At 42.1% G+C, this 14,038-nt stretch overlaps 1 non-coding gene across 1 annotated transcript; it reads right to left on the bottom strand.

Moving 5' to 3' along the window:
* Positions 1-4,973: 4,973 nt before the first annotated feature.
* trnap-ugg (transfer RNA proline (anticodon UGG)) lies at positions 4,974-5,045 on the bottom strand. Its single transcript has one exon. It is a non-coding gene; the product is annotated as a tRNA-Pro (tRNA).
* Between the last annotated feature and the right edge of the window lie 8,993 nt (positions 5,046-14,038).

The following is a 14,038-nucleotide window of genomic DNA, read 5'->3' on the forward strand; positions in this document are numbered from 1 at the left end:
CGACGATACCACAGTGGTCGGGCTCATCTCCAGGGGTGACGAGGCTGCCTACAGAGAGGAGGTCCTGAAGCTGACGGCCTGGTCTTCGGAGAACAACCTCGCTCTCAACACCAGCAAGACCAGAGAGATCATCGTCGACTTCAGGAGGAGCAGCACCGACCCTGCCCCCCTCTACATCAACGGCGAGCGTGTAGAGAGGGTCCACACCTTCAGGTACCTTGGAGTCCACATCTCTAATGACTTCTCCTGGACAGTCAACACCACATCAATCATCAAGAAGGCTCAGCAGCGGCTACACTTCCTTAGAGTCCTCGGGAAGTACAACCTGAAGCCTGACCTGCTGCTGACCTTCTACCGCTCGTCCATCGAGAGCCTGCTGACCTACTGTATTACGGTATGGTACGGCAGCTGCACTGCAGCAGACAGGGAGAGGCTGCAAAGAGTGGTCAAGACGGCTCAGAAGATCATCGGCCGCCCTCTCCCCTCTCTGACGGACATCTACACCTCCCGCTGCCTCAACAGAGCCAGTGCCATCATCAAGGACAGCACCCACCCTGGCTCTGACCTGTTCCACCTGCTGCCCTCTGGGAAGCGCTACAGGTGCATTAAAACCAAAACAAACAGGCTAAAGAACAGCTTCTTCCCCAGGGCCATAACCATCCCTCATAACTGCCTTCTCTTCGGTGCAATAACCCATTCCACCAACCACCCTGTTTTTGTTTTGTTTTTTCATGTATATATTCATTTCACACCATATTCATTGCACTTCTACATTTTTTATATTTCTATATATTTGCACATTGTTTTTCTAGCATGCACACATCGCACTGTATGGAATGGCCTCAATCTCGTTACCTTGCGTAATGACAATAAAGCTGATTCTGATTCTGATTCTGATTCTGATATATATATATATATATATATATATATATATATATATATATATATATATATATATATATATATATATATATATATATATGTATATTACGCATATATAATATGAATATATAAATAAATACATATGTATGTGTATATATATAAATATAGATATATAAATGTATATATGTATGTATATATCTGTATGTTTGTATATATGTATGTATATATCTGTATATATGTACAGTATATGTATGTATGTATATATGTATGTACAAACCCCGTTTCCATATGAGTTGGGAAATTGTGTTAGATGTAAATATAAACAGAATACAATGATTTGAAAATCATTTTCAACCCATATTCAATTGAATGCACTACAAAGACAAGATATTCGATGTTCAAACTCATAAACTTTTTTTTTTTTGCAAATAATAATTAACTTAGAATTTCATGGCTGCAACACGTGCCAAAGTAGTTGGGAAAGGGCATCTTCACCACTGTGTTACATGGCCTTTCCTTTTAACAACACTCAGTAAACGTTTGGGAACTGAGGAGACACATTTTTGAAGCTTCTCAGGTGGAATTCTTTCCCATTCTTGCTTGATATACAACTTAAGTTGTTCAGCAGTCCGGGGGTCTCCGTTGTGGTATTTTAGGCTTCATAATGCGCCACACATTTTCAATGGGAGACAGGTCTGGACTACAGGCAGGCCAGTCTAGTACCCGCACTCTTTTACTATGAAGCCACGTTGATGTAACACGTGGCTTGGCATTGTCTTGCTGAAATAAGCAGGGGCGTCCATGGTAACGTTGCTTGGATGGCAACATATGTTGCTCCAAAACCTGTATGTACCTTCCAGCATTAATGGTGCCTTCACAGATGTGTAAGTTACCTATGTCTTGGGCACTAATACACCCCCATACCATCACAGATGCTGGTTTTTCAACTTTGCGCCTATAACAATCCGGATGGTTCTTTTCCTCTTTGGTCCGGAGGACACAACGTCCACAGTTTCCAAAAACAATTTGAAATGTGGACTCGTCAGACCACAGAACACTTTTCCAATTTGTATCAGTCCATCTTAGATGAGCTCAGGCCCAGCGAAGCCGACGGCGTTTCTGGGTGTTGTTGATAAACGGTTTTCACCTTGCATAGGAGTTTTAACGTGCACTAATAGATGTAGCGACCAACTGTAGGTCCTGACAGTGGGTTTCTGAAGTGTTCCTGAGCCCATGTGGTGATATCCTTTACACACTGATGTCGCTTGTTGATGCAGTACAGCCTGAGGGATCGAATGTCAGGGGCTTAGCTGCTTACGTGCAGTGATTTCTCCAGATTCTTTGAACCCTTTGATGATATTATGGACCGTAGATGGTGAAATCCCTAAATTCCTTGCAATAGCTGGTTGAGAAAGGTTTTTCTTAAACTGTTCAACAATTTGCTCCTGCATTTGTTGACAAAGTGGTGACCCTCACCCCATCCTTGTTTGTGAATGACTGAGCATTTCATGGAATCTACTTTTATACCCAATCATGGCACCCACCTGTTCCCAATTTGCCTGTTCACCTGTGGGATGTTCCAAATAAGTGTTTGATGAGCATTCCTCAACTTTATCAGTATTTATTGCCACCTTTCCCAACTTCTTTGTCACGTTTTGCTGACATCAAATTCTAAAGTTAATGATTATTTGCAACAACAAAAAAAGTTTATCAGTTTGAACATCAAATATGTTGTCTTTGTAGCATATTCAACTGAATATGGGTTGAAAATGATTTTCAAATCATTGTATTCCGTTTATATTTACATCTAACACAATTTCCCAACTCATATGGAAACGGGGTTTGTATATACAGGTAAAAGCCAGTAAATTAGAATATTTTGAAAAACTTGATTTATTTCAGTAATTGCATTCAAAAGGTGTAACTTGTACATTATATTTATTCATTGCACACAGACTGATGCATTCAAATGTTTATTTCATTTAATTTTGATGATTTGAAGTGGCAACAAATGAAAATCCAAAATTCCGTGTGTCACAAAATTAGAATATTACTTAAGGCTAATACAAAAAAGGGATTTTTAGAAATGTTGGCCAACTGAAAAGTATGAAAATGAAAAATATGAGCATGTACAATACTCAATACTTGGTTGGAGCTCCTTTTGCCTCAATTACTGCGTTAATGCGGCGTGGCATGGAGTCGATGAGTTTCTGGCACTGCTCAGGTGTTATGAGAGCCCAGGTTGCTCTGATAGTGGCCTTCAACTCTTCTGCGTTTTTGGGTCTGGCATTCTGCATCTTCCTTTTCACAATACCCCACAGATTTTCTATGGGGCTAAGGTCAGGGGAGTTGGCGGGCCAATTTAGAACAGAAATACCATGGTCCGTAAACCAGGCACGGGCAGATTTTGCGCTGTGTGCAGGCGCCAAGTCCTGTTGGAACTTGAAATCTCCATCTCCATAGAGCAGGTCAGCAGCAGGAAGCATGAAGTGCTCTAAAACTTGCTGGTGGATGGCTGCGTTGACCCTGGATCTCAGGAAACAGAGTGGACCGACACCAGCAGATGACATGGCACCCCAAACCATCACCCAACCATGCAAATTTTGCATTTCCTTTGGAAATCGAGGTCCCAGAGTCTGGAGGAAGACAGGAGAGGCACAGGATCCACGTTGCCTGAAGTCTAGTGTAAAGTTTCCACCATCAGTGATGGTTTGGGGTGCCATGTCATCTGCTGGTGTCGGTCCACTCTGTTTCCTGAGATCCAGGGTCAACGCAGCCGTCTACCAGCAAGTTTTAGAGCACTTCATGCTTCCTGCTGCTGACCTGCTCTATGGAGATGGAGATTTCAAGTTCCAACAGGACTTGGCGCCTGCACACAGCGCAAAATCTACCCGTGCCTGGTTTACGGACCATGGTATTTCTGTTCTAAATTGGCCCGCCAACTCCCCTGACCTTAGCCCCATAGAAAATCTGTGGGGTATTGTGAAAAGGAAGATGCAGAATGCCAGACCCAAAAACACAGAAGAGTTGAAGGCCACTATCAGAGCAACCTGGGCTCTCATAACACCTGAGCAGTGCCAGAAACTCATCGACTCCATGCCACGCCGCATTAACGCAGTAATTGAGGCAAAAGGAGCTCCAACCAAGTATTGAGTATTGTACATGCTCATATTTTTCATTTTCATACTTTTCAGTTGGCCAACATTTCTAAAAATCCCTTTTTTGTATTAGCCTTAAGTAATATTCTAATTTTGTGACACACGGAATTTTGGATTTTCATTTGTTGCCACTTCAAATCATCAAAATTAAATGAAATAAACATTTGAATGCATCAGTCTGTGTGCAATGAATAAATATAATGTACAAGTTACACCTTTTGAATGCAATTACTGAAATAAATCAAGTTTTTCAAAATATTCTAATTTACTGGCTTTTACCTGTATATGTAGATAGATAGATAGATAGTACTTTATTGATTCCTTCAGGAGAGTTCCCTCAGGAAAATTAAAATTCCAGCAGCAGTGTACAGAATTGAGATCAAATTTAAAAAGTAAAAAGTAAATAATGGGGGTATAAATGGAAACAAAATAGAAAAATATTACAATAAGAATAAAAATAAAAAGCAACAATGAGAATACAAATATAACAGTAAAATAAGAATATAACAAGAGAAACTTGACAGTAGTGACCATGTTATGAAAAAGTATCGCACTGTATGTATCTTACTTTACATGCAGTCGGCTTTCGGCCCTCGGCCTAATGCGGCCCCCGAGTCAAAAGATTTGGACACCCCTGGTTTAATGGATACAATACAACACAATTAAATATACAAAGTCAACTTTGTTTTTCCACACTACTGGTACTTTAGAGTTTGGGGTCGAAATGGGCTAAATCATGTTTTTAATATAAATATAAATAACTGGTTGATTAATTTTACTCCTACTTGACAGTTTTTGTAATATAAACTTCTAAATAAGACGATGCTATTTTTAATAAGAAAACTACAGTCTTAAATTCGGGCAAATACAGTTTATGCTGTTAAATATTTTTGACATTGAGGTGGTTAAGATTTAAAAAAAAAAAAAAAAAGTGGGCTCGTCCGGGATTTGAACCCGGGACCTCTCGCACCCAAAGCGAGAATCATACCCCTAGACCAACGAGCCAGCTGATTATGACTTCCGAATTTTGTAATTATAACCTTTATACCATCAGTTTGACAGCTGTTTTTGGCCACGTAATATACAAAAACATGACGTTTATTTGAATGGCGGACATTCCAGTGTATAAACTAGTCAATGCAGTGCGCCAACATCATAATATATCATCACCGTAATGCATCTAATATTGCTAAACAAATTCATTTTCGTATTAAAAAAAAAAAAATCAATGTCCACCTTCGTCTTTTTACTGGTCTGATCGTATTCCTCCTTCAACTTCAACCTATAACGTAAGCTCAGTGCTTCTCAAATGTTTTTGTCATGCCGCCCCTTGGTGACATACTTTTTATACGCCCCCTCTAAACTGAAATATGATTGAGAACCTTGTAATATTTATTTGTTGATAAATCCTCACGACCCCGCCCGACACACTATTTGAAAGGCATTAGTAAATAAACACACCTTGTTGATTAATGTTGCCTATTTTGTTTAGAAATGTGTAAACAGCAATAATAACCAGTAGTTTAGGAATAACAATTAAAAACAATTTTAAATTGCAAAATCAATCTCTTGGTTTATAATAAAATATTTTACAAAATCATGCAAGGACCTTAAAAAGTTCTTAGCATTATTGGAAGTTTTCAGAATCAGAATCAGAATCAGAAATACTTTAATAATCCCGAGGGGAAATTAAGATTTTCAACACAATCCCATTCAAGATCAGACAAACATTACAGGGAGACAGAACAGGATCGCTGACGGGTCTGCCAACTTCCGGCGCCTCTAACAAAAAAGGTGAGAAACAGGTAAACGCTGGGTAGGGGTGTTGGGGGGTTGAGAAAAAAAAATCAGTCTAAGCCTGGGCCACTGGAGAGGGGGTCCAGACTGAGGCCAAGGGAAAAAAAACTCATAGCCATAGCACACATAAACATGTGTGTAAGAGGGAAACATCAAACATAAAAGAACACAAAGGACATTAAATACATTAAAAGAGCCGATCTTATGCAACCAGCCATTTCTACATACAGCTACAAAAGTAAAACAACAATAAAACTAAACAAAAAAACATATACACTGTGGTGGCCTCTGCGGTGTTCCACGCCATCGTCTGCATGGGTGGGGAGAGCATGGCCAGAGACAGGAGCAGACCCAACAAAGCAACCAAGAGAGCCGACTCCACCCTCGGCCGCCCACTAACTCTCGGCCAGTGTCCAGTCTGCATGGATGAGCGGATGCGTCTAAGGAGACCGAGGTGTCCGATACCTGCACTGTGAAGCTTGTCCGTCCCGAAGCTCTGTGCTAGCTCCGCAGCCCTGTCTCTTCATCCGCACCTCCTCCAGTCTCTCCAAACAGACTCTGGTGTGGCAAAGACCCAGCAGCTGGTCTCTATGGCCAAAAGGCTCCCGGGAGGCCGATCCAGAAGTTCACAAAAAAGCACCGCATAAGCCACCCCTTGTCACACAGCCCCAAAGGGTCCCAAACCATCCATACATTTCCTACCGTTTGTCCCGTTCGGGATCGCGGGGGTTGCTGGAGCCTATCTCAGCTGCACATGAGCGGAAGGCGGGGTACACCCTGGACAAGTCGCCAGATAGACAGACAACATTCACACTCACATTCACACACTAGGGCCAATTTAGTGTTGCCAATCAACTTATCCCCAGGTGCATGTCTTTGGAGGTGGAAGGAAGGCGGAGTACCCAGAGGAAACCCACGCAGTCACAGGGAGAACATGCAAACTCCACACAGAAAGATTCCGAGCCCGGGATTGGACTCAGGACTACTCAGGACCTTCGTATTGTGAGGCACATGCACTATCCCCTGCTCCACCGTGCAGCCCAGGTCCCAAAACAAAAGGCAAACAAACACATGAAAACAAGAGGCAAACACCAGGAACACAAAAGGATGACACACAATGATTGATTGTAAATAATGTAAATAATTCAATGTATATACCCTGATGATTATCTTGTGTGATGACGGTATTATGCTGATAGTATATATATCTGATAGTATATATCTGTATCATGAATCAATTTAAGTGGACCCCGACTTAAACAAGTTGAAAAACTTAAATGTTACCATTTAGTGGTCAATTGTACGGAATATGTACTTCACTGTGCAACCTACTAACAAAAGTCTCAATCAATCAATCAATCAATCAAAAACGAGCACAGAACTCCTGCCAACAGCGCCATCTGTCACCCTTCTGTACCTTCAAACTATTTTCCACGGTGGGAGGGCCACATGTTGAAAAATCAAAAGATGCAGGGTGACTTTTAATGTTTTATTTTTTTATATGTAGGAGTACATTTCCAACCTGCAGCTTGGTGTTATTATTCACTAGCAGTATTTAAAGGCCTACTGAAACCCACTACTACCGACCACGCAGTCTGATAGTTTATATATTAATGATGAAATCTTAACATTGCAACACATGCCAACACGGCCGGGGTAGTTTACTAAAGTGCAATTTAAAATTTTGCGCGAAATATCCTGCTGAAAACGTCTTGGTACGATGACGCCTGCGCGTGACGTCACGGGTTGTAGAGGACATTTTGGGACTATTAAGCTAGTAGCTATTAAGTCGTCTGTTTTCATCGCAAAATTCCACAGTATTCTGGACATCTGTGTTGGTGAATCTTTTGCAGTTTGTTCAATGAACAATGGAGACAGCAAAGAAGAAAGCTGTAGGTGGGAAGCGGTGTATTACGGCCGGCTGCAGCAACACAAACACAGCCGGTGTTTTATTGTTTACATTCCCGAAAGATGACAGTCAAGCTTTACCATTGGCCTGTGGAGAACTGGGACAACAGAGACTCTTACCAGGAGGACTTTGAGTTGGATACGCAGACGCGGTACCGTGAGTACGCATGCAGCTGCGGCTTCCAAACATTTGATTGCTTGCCCGTACGTGCGTGCCGCTATGTGCATGTCACATACGTATCTTTGGGGACTTTGGGGAAATATATGTGCTGTATGAACTTTGGGGAGGTGAACGGTACTTTGGGCTGTGGGATTGAGTGTGTTGTGCAGGTGTTTGAGTTGTATTGGCGGGTTATATGGACGGGAGGGGGGAGGTGTTTGTTATGCGGGATTCATTTGTGGCATATTAAACATAAGCCTGGTTGTGTTGTGGCTAATAGAGTATATATATATGTCTTGTGTTTATTTACTGTTTTAGTCATTCCCAGCTGAATATCAGGTCCCACCCGCCTCTCACAGCATCTTCCCTATCTGAATCGCTCCCACTGCCCTCTAGTCCTTCACTCTCACTTTCCTCATCCACAAATCTTTCATCCTCGCTCAAATTAATGGGGAAATCGTCGCTTTCTCGGTCCGAATCGCTCTCGCTGCTGGTGGCCATGATTGTAAACAATGTGCACATGTGAGGAGCTCCACAACCTGTGACGTCACGCTACTCGTCTGCTACTACCGGTACAGGCAAGGCTTTTTTATCAGCGACCAAAAGTTGCGAACTTTATCGTCGATGTTCTCTACTAAATCCTTTCAGCAAAAATATGGCAATATCGTGAAATGATCAAGTATGACACATAGAATGGACCTGCTATCCCTGTTTAAATAAGAAAATCGCATTTCGGTAGGCCTTTAAACATTTCAGCTTTTTATCTTTAAATTGTGCTTAATGGCAAAATTTAGTAAGTAAATGCCCCTGCCCCCAGGAGCGCCGAAAAGGGGGGGGTAAAGGAGACGGATTATAGGGGCCCATGATAGAGGGGGGCCCAGAGAGGCCCCTAATGATGATGAAATTATAATACAGAAAAAATAATGACACTGTGTTGGGGGCCCTGTAAAGATTCTTTTCATGGGGCCCAAAATCCCTAGCGGCGCCCCTGCCTGCCCCCCCCCCCCCCCGAGACCACCTTTTGGACACCACTGCTGTACCTTGATGACGTCATGGGCAGGCCTTGCCGCCGAGCGCTCGCTCTCCCTCGCGCGGTGCATTGTGGTCTGTCTGCTGGAGGAGGCTCAAGCAGCGGAATCTGAAGAATCCGAGAGTGTTTGCCAAGTCAAACTACTTTTCCCGACCGTCTGCCTCTCGACTCCTCTCTCCGTCCCCACACTCTCTACGGTAATGATTCATATTTTAATAACTTATCACATATAAGGCACATGGGCGCGTGAAACGACCGTGCTAACGTTAGCTTCGCGAGTTAACCGAGCTTGTTAGTAGTTGATGCTATGCTAACGGCGAGCACAGCTTCAGTTAACTGCTTTGATTTGTGACCACTTTTTTTTTTAATCGTTTTCGCTGTTTTTTTAAAAAAACGAGTCTATCGTTAAAAGCGATGTGGTTTCTTCTTTAACGTCACCATCACCTTGTTCCACACCCACTGGCGTGACAACCGTTATACAGAGAGCCAGAGCTAATTCATTACAAACTAACTGTCCATTTTATTAAGTGTGGTGGCGCACATCCACCTTCCCAAACAAGAACAACATGTCATTTTGTAGTGCACTAAACACGTACACTTTAAAGTAGTATTTGCATTAGTACAACGTTGTAGGGCGCAGCTGTAGTACAGTCCACAGGAAAAGAAGCATGTCCTTTTTTTGTGTGTGCTGACATTTGAGCTCACAAAGAAAACCAGACTTCCTGTCTCACACTGCAAAGCTAATAATCATCCAGGCATTGCATTACAGTACTAACATTGCAGACATAATTTGTAAAAACACATTCTATTTTTGTATATGTAAAGTGTTGTGTCTCTTCCAGGCTTTGTGCGGAGGAAAACAACCATGTCTAATGCGGAAAAAATTAAGGCAAGTCTTTTTATGTTTACAATTGTGTGCTTTTTACCCAGTCACATCCTGTTTTGTGGTTGTTTATAACGGAAATGTCACTAAATGAATGCTGGGTATATACAGGGTGAGTCCTGTATTGTAGATGTCAAATGTTTCCACTAGAGATAGGCCGATATGTTTTTTTTTTAGTTTAGTTTTTATTTGAAGGGACAATGCACAAAGACATTGAGCTCAAAGACAGATATGTTCTGCAGCAGATTATAGCTAAATAGCTCATTTCCATCTGAAGTCCCTGGTTACCTAAATTAAAGGGGAACATTATCACCAGACCTATGTAAGCGTCAATATATACCTTGATGTTGCAGAAAAAACACCTTTTTTTTTAAAACTGATTTCCGAACTCTAAATGGGTGAATTTTGGCGAATTAAACGTCTTTCTATTATTCGCTCTCGGAGCGATGACGTCACGTTGTGACGTCACATCGGGAAGCCATCCGCCATTTTCTCAAACACATTACAAACACCGAGTTAAATCGGCTCTGTTATTTTCCGTTTTTTCGACTGTTTTCCGTACCTTGGAGACATCATGCCTCGTCGGTGTGTTGTCGGAGGGCGTAACAACACGAACAGGGACGGATTCAAGTTGCACCAGTGGCCCAAAGATGCGAAAGTGGCAAGAAATTGAACGTTTGTTCCGCACACTGTACCGATGAAAGCTATGCTACGACAGAGATGGCAAGAATGTGTGGATATCCTGCGACACTCAAAGCAGATGCATTTCCAACTGGACTGGACAGATCAGCTTTCAGGAAAAGAGAGCGGATGAGGGTATGTCTACAGAATATATTAATTGATGAAAACTGGGCTGTCTGCACTCTCAAAGTGCATGTTGTTGCCAAATGTATTTCATATGCTGGAAACCTAGTTCATAGTTGTTAGTTTCCTTTAATGCCAAACAAACACATACCAATCGTTGGTTAGAAGGCGATCGCCGAATTTGTCCTCGCTTTCTCCCGTGTCGCTGGCTGTCGTGTCGTTTTCGTCGGTTTTGCTTGCATACGGTTTAAACCGATATGGCTCAATAGCTTCAGTTTCTTCTTTAATTTCGTTTTCGCTACCTGCCTCCACACTACAACCATCCGTTTCAATACATGCGTAATCTGTTGAATCGCTTAAGTCGCTGAAATCCGAGTCTGAATCCGAGCTAATGTCGCTATAACTTGCTGTTCTATCCGCCATGTTTGTTTGTATTGGCATCACTGTGTGACCTCACAGGAAAATGGACGGGTTTATATAACGATGGTTAAAATCAGGCACTTTGAAGCTTTTTTTAGGGATATTGCGTGATGGGTAAAATTTTGAAAAAAACTTCGAAAAATAAAACAAGCCACTGGAAACTGATTTTTAATGGTTTTAACCCTTCTGAAATTGTGATAATGTTCCCCTTTAAAGAGATACAAAAACATGCAATAAAATTATACTATATTTCTACTAGGGATGTCCCGATCCGATCCAAATATCGGATCGGGACATCCCCGCCGATATTTGCAAAAAAATGCGTATCGGCAAGGCATGGGAAAATGCCGATCCAGATCCAGTTTAAAAAAAACTCTGGTCCGTGTTTTCCAACGCACCGATTTAAATAATACATTCCACTTTTCTGCTGCTCCCTAATTTCCGTTCCGCATTTTCCAGCACACCTTCAACACATCCACAGGTCTGTGGATTCTCACGCAGTTGCTTTTAGCTGCTGGCATTACACGACAGGCTCTTCTCACTCTTTCCTGTGTCTCCCTCTCACAGACAGCAAGCGCACCTTCTTACACACGTCACATACTCTCACATCATACGTCACATACGTATACGCCCTCTCCCAGCAGAGATGTAGCAGCATGGCTAACGTTAGCTGTGATGCTAGCGCAGCCGTGCGAGCAACGTTCCCTCTAAGGTGCGCGCCTGTGCAATTGCGCACTGCTCAAGCGTCCTCTGCGCACGGCAAATCTATGCCACGCGCAAAATCAAATTAAAAAATAAGCGCATAACAATTTTTGACACACGGACACGACAGAGAAAACAGTTTTCGTCATCATTGTTCAAATATTGTAACGTCTGTCGAGACGCTTATCTCCATTCGGTGCCACACGCCCACACCATCAAAATGCCGAGGCAAACATTTCCAGATCAACACCGTATGAAAAAAATAGTGATTTTTTTAGTTGTGATTTCCTTCTCTGAATGAAAGTTTAAAAGTAGCATATATTAATGCAGTATGAAGAATAATGTTTTAATGTAGACACATAGAATCATCATACTGCTGTGATTATACAGTGAGGCAAAAAAATATTTAGTCAGCCACCGATGTGCAAGTTCTCCCACTTAAAATGATGACAGAGATCTGTAATTTTCATCATAGGTACACTTCAACTGTGAGAGACAGAATGTAAAAAAAAATCCAGGAATTCACATTGTAGGAATTTTAAATAATTTATCTGTTTATTTGTATTTGGTCACTTCAAACAAGGAAGATCTCTGGCTCTCACCGACCTGTAACTTCTTCTTTGAGAAGCTCTTCTGTCCTCCACTCGTTACCTGTATTAATGGCACCTGTTTGAACTCGTTATCTGTATAAAAGACACCTGTCCACAGCCTCAAACAGTCAGACTCCAAACTCCACTATGGCCAAGACCAAAGAGCTGTCGAAGGACACCAGGAAAAGAATTGTAGACCTGCACCAGACTTTGAAGAGTGAATCTACAATAGGCAAGCAGCTTGGTGTGAAAAAATCAACTGTGGGAGCAATTATCAGAAAATGGAAGACATACAAGATCACTGATAATCTCCATCGATCTGGGGCTCTACGCAAGATCTCAACCCGTGGGGTCAAAATGATCATGAGAACGGTGAGCAAAAATCCCAGAACCACACGGGGGGACCTGGTGAATGACCTGCAGAGAGCTGGGACCAAAGTAACAAAGGTTACCATCAGTAACACACTACGCCGACAGGGAATCAAATCCTGCAGTGCCAGACGTGTCCCCCTGCTTAAGCCAGTGCATGTCCAGGCCCGTCTGAAGTTTGCCAGAGAGCACATGGATGATACAGCAGAGGATTGGAAGAATGTCATGTGGTCAGATGAAACCAAATAGAACTTTTTGGTATAAACTCAACTTGTCGTGTTTGGAGGAAGAAGAATACTGAGTTGCATCCCAAGAACACCATACCTACTGTGAAGCATGGGGGTGGAAACATCATGCTTTGGGGCTGTTTTTCTGCTAAGGGGACAGGCCGACTGATCCGTGTTAAGGAAAGAATGAATGGGGCCATGTATCGTGAGATTTTGAGCCAAAACCTCCTTCCATCAGTGAGAGCTTTGAAGATGAAACGTGGCTGGGTCTTCCAGCATGACAATGATCCCAAACTCACCGCCCGGGCAACGAAGGAGTGGCTCCGTAAGAAGCATTTGAAAGTCCTGGAGTGGCCTAGCCAGTCTCCAGACCTCAACCCCATAGAAAATCTGTGGAGGGAGTTGAAAGTCCGTGTTGCTCGGCGACAGCCCCAAAACATCACCGCTCTCGAGAAGATCTGCATGGAGGAATGGGCCAAAATACCAGCTACTGTGTGTGCAAACCTGGTAAAGACCTATAGTAATCGTTTGACCTCTGTTATTGCCAACAAAGGTTATATTACAAGATATTGAGTTGAATTTTTGTTATTGACCAAATACTTATTTTCCACCATAATTTACAAATAAATTCTTTAAAAATCCTACAATGTGAATTCCTGCATTTTTTTCACATTCTGTCTCTCACAGTTGAAGTGTACCTAATGATGAAAATGACAGACCTCTGTCATCATTTTAAGTGGGAGAACTTGCACAATTGGTGGCTGACTAAATACTTTTTTGCCCCACTGTATGCATCAAGTGTTCATTCAAGGCTAAGGCAAAATATCGAGATATATATCGTGTATCGCAATATGGCCTTAAAATATCGCAATATTAAAAAAAGGCCATATCGCCCAGCCCTAGTTCAATGATGCCATTTCTGTTTGTCATGTATAATTTTGTCTATTTTGTGTTTATCCTTGAATAAACAGGTCAGTTTCTTGTTACCAACCATTGTGTATTATTCAAACTCCCCTAATTCAGCTGGCTAGTTGTTATCAAGAGTACTAAAACCCTTTTCAACATGATTCTGACAACTAAGTAGGCTAAATAACTTTAATACATGCTC

This window comes from Nerophis lumbriciformis, linkage group LG18 (genome assembly GCF_033978685.3).
Source record: "Nerophis lumbriciformis linkage group LG18, RoL_Nlum_v2.1, whole genome shotgun sequence".
Classification (NCBI taxonomy): Eukaryota; Metazoa; Chordata; class Actinopteri; order Syngnathiformes; family Syngnathidae; genus Nerophis; species Nerophis lumbriciformis.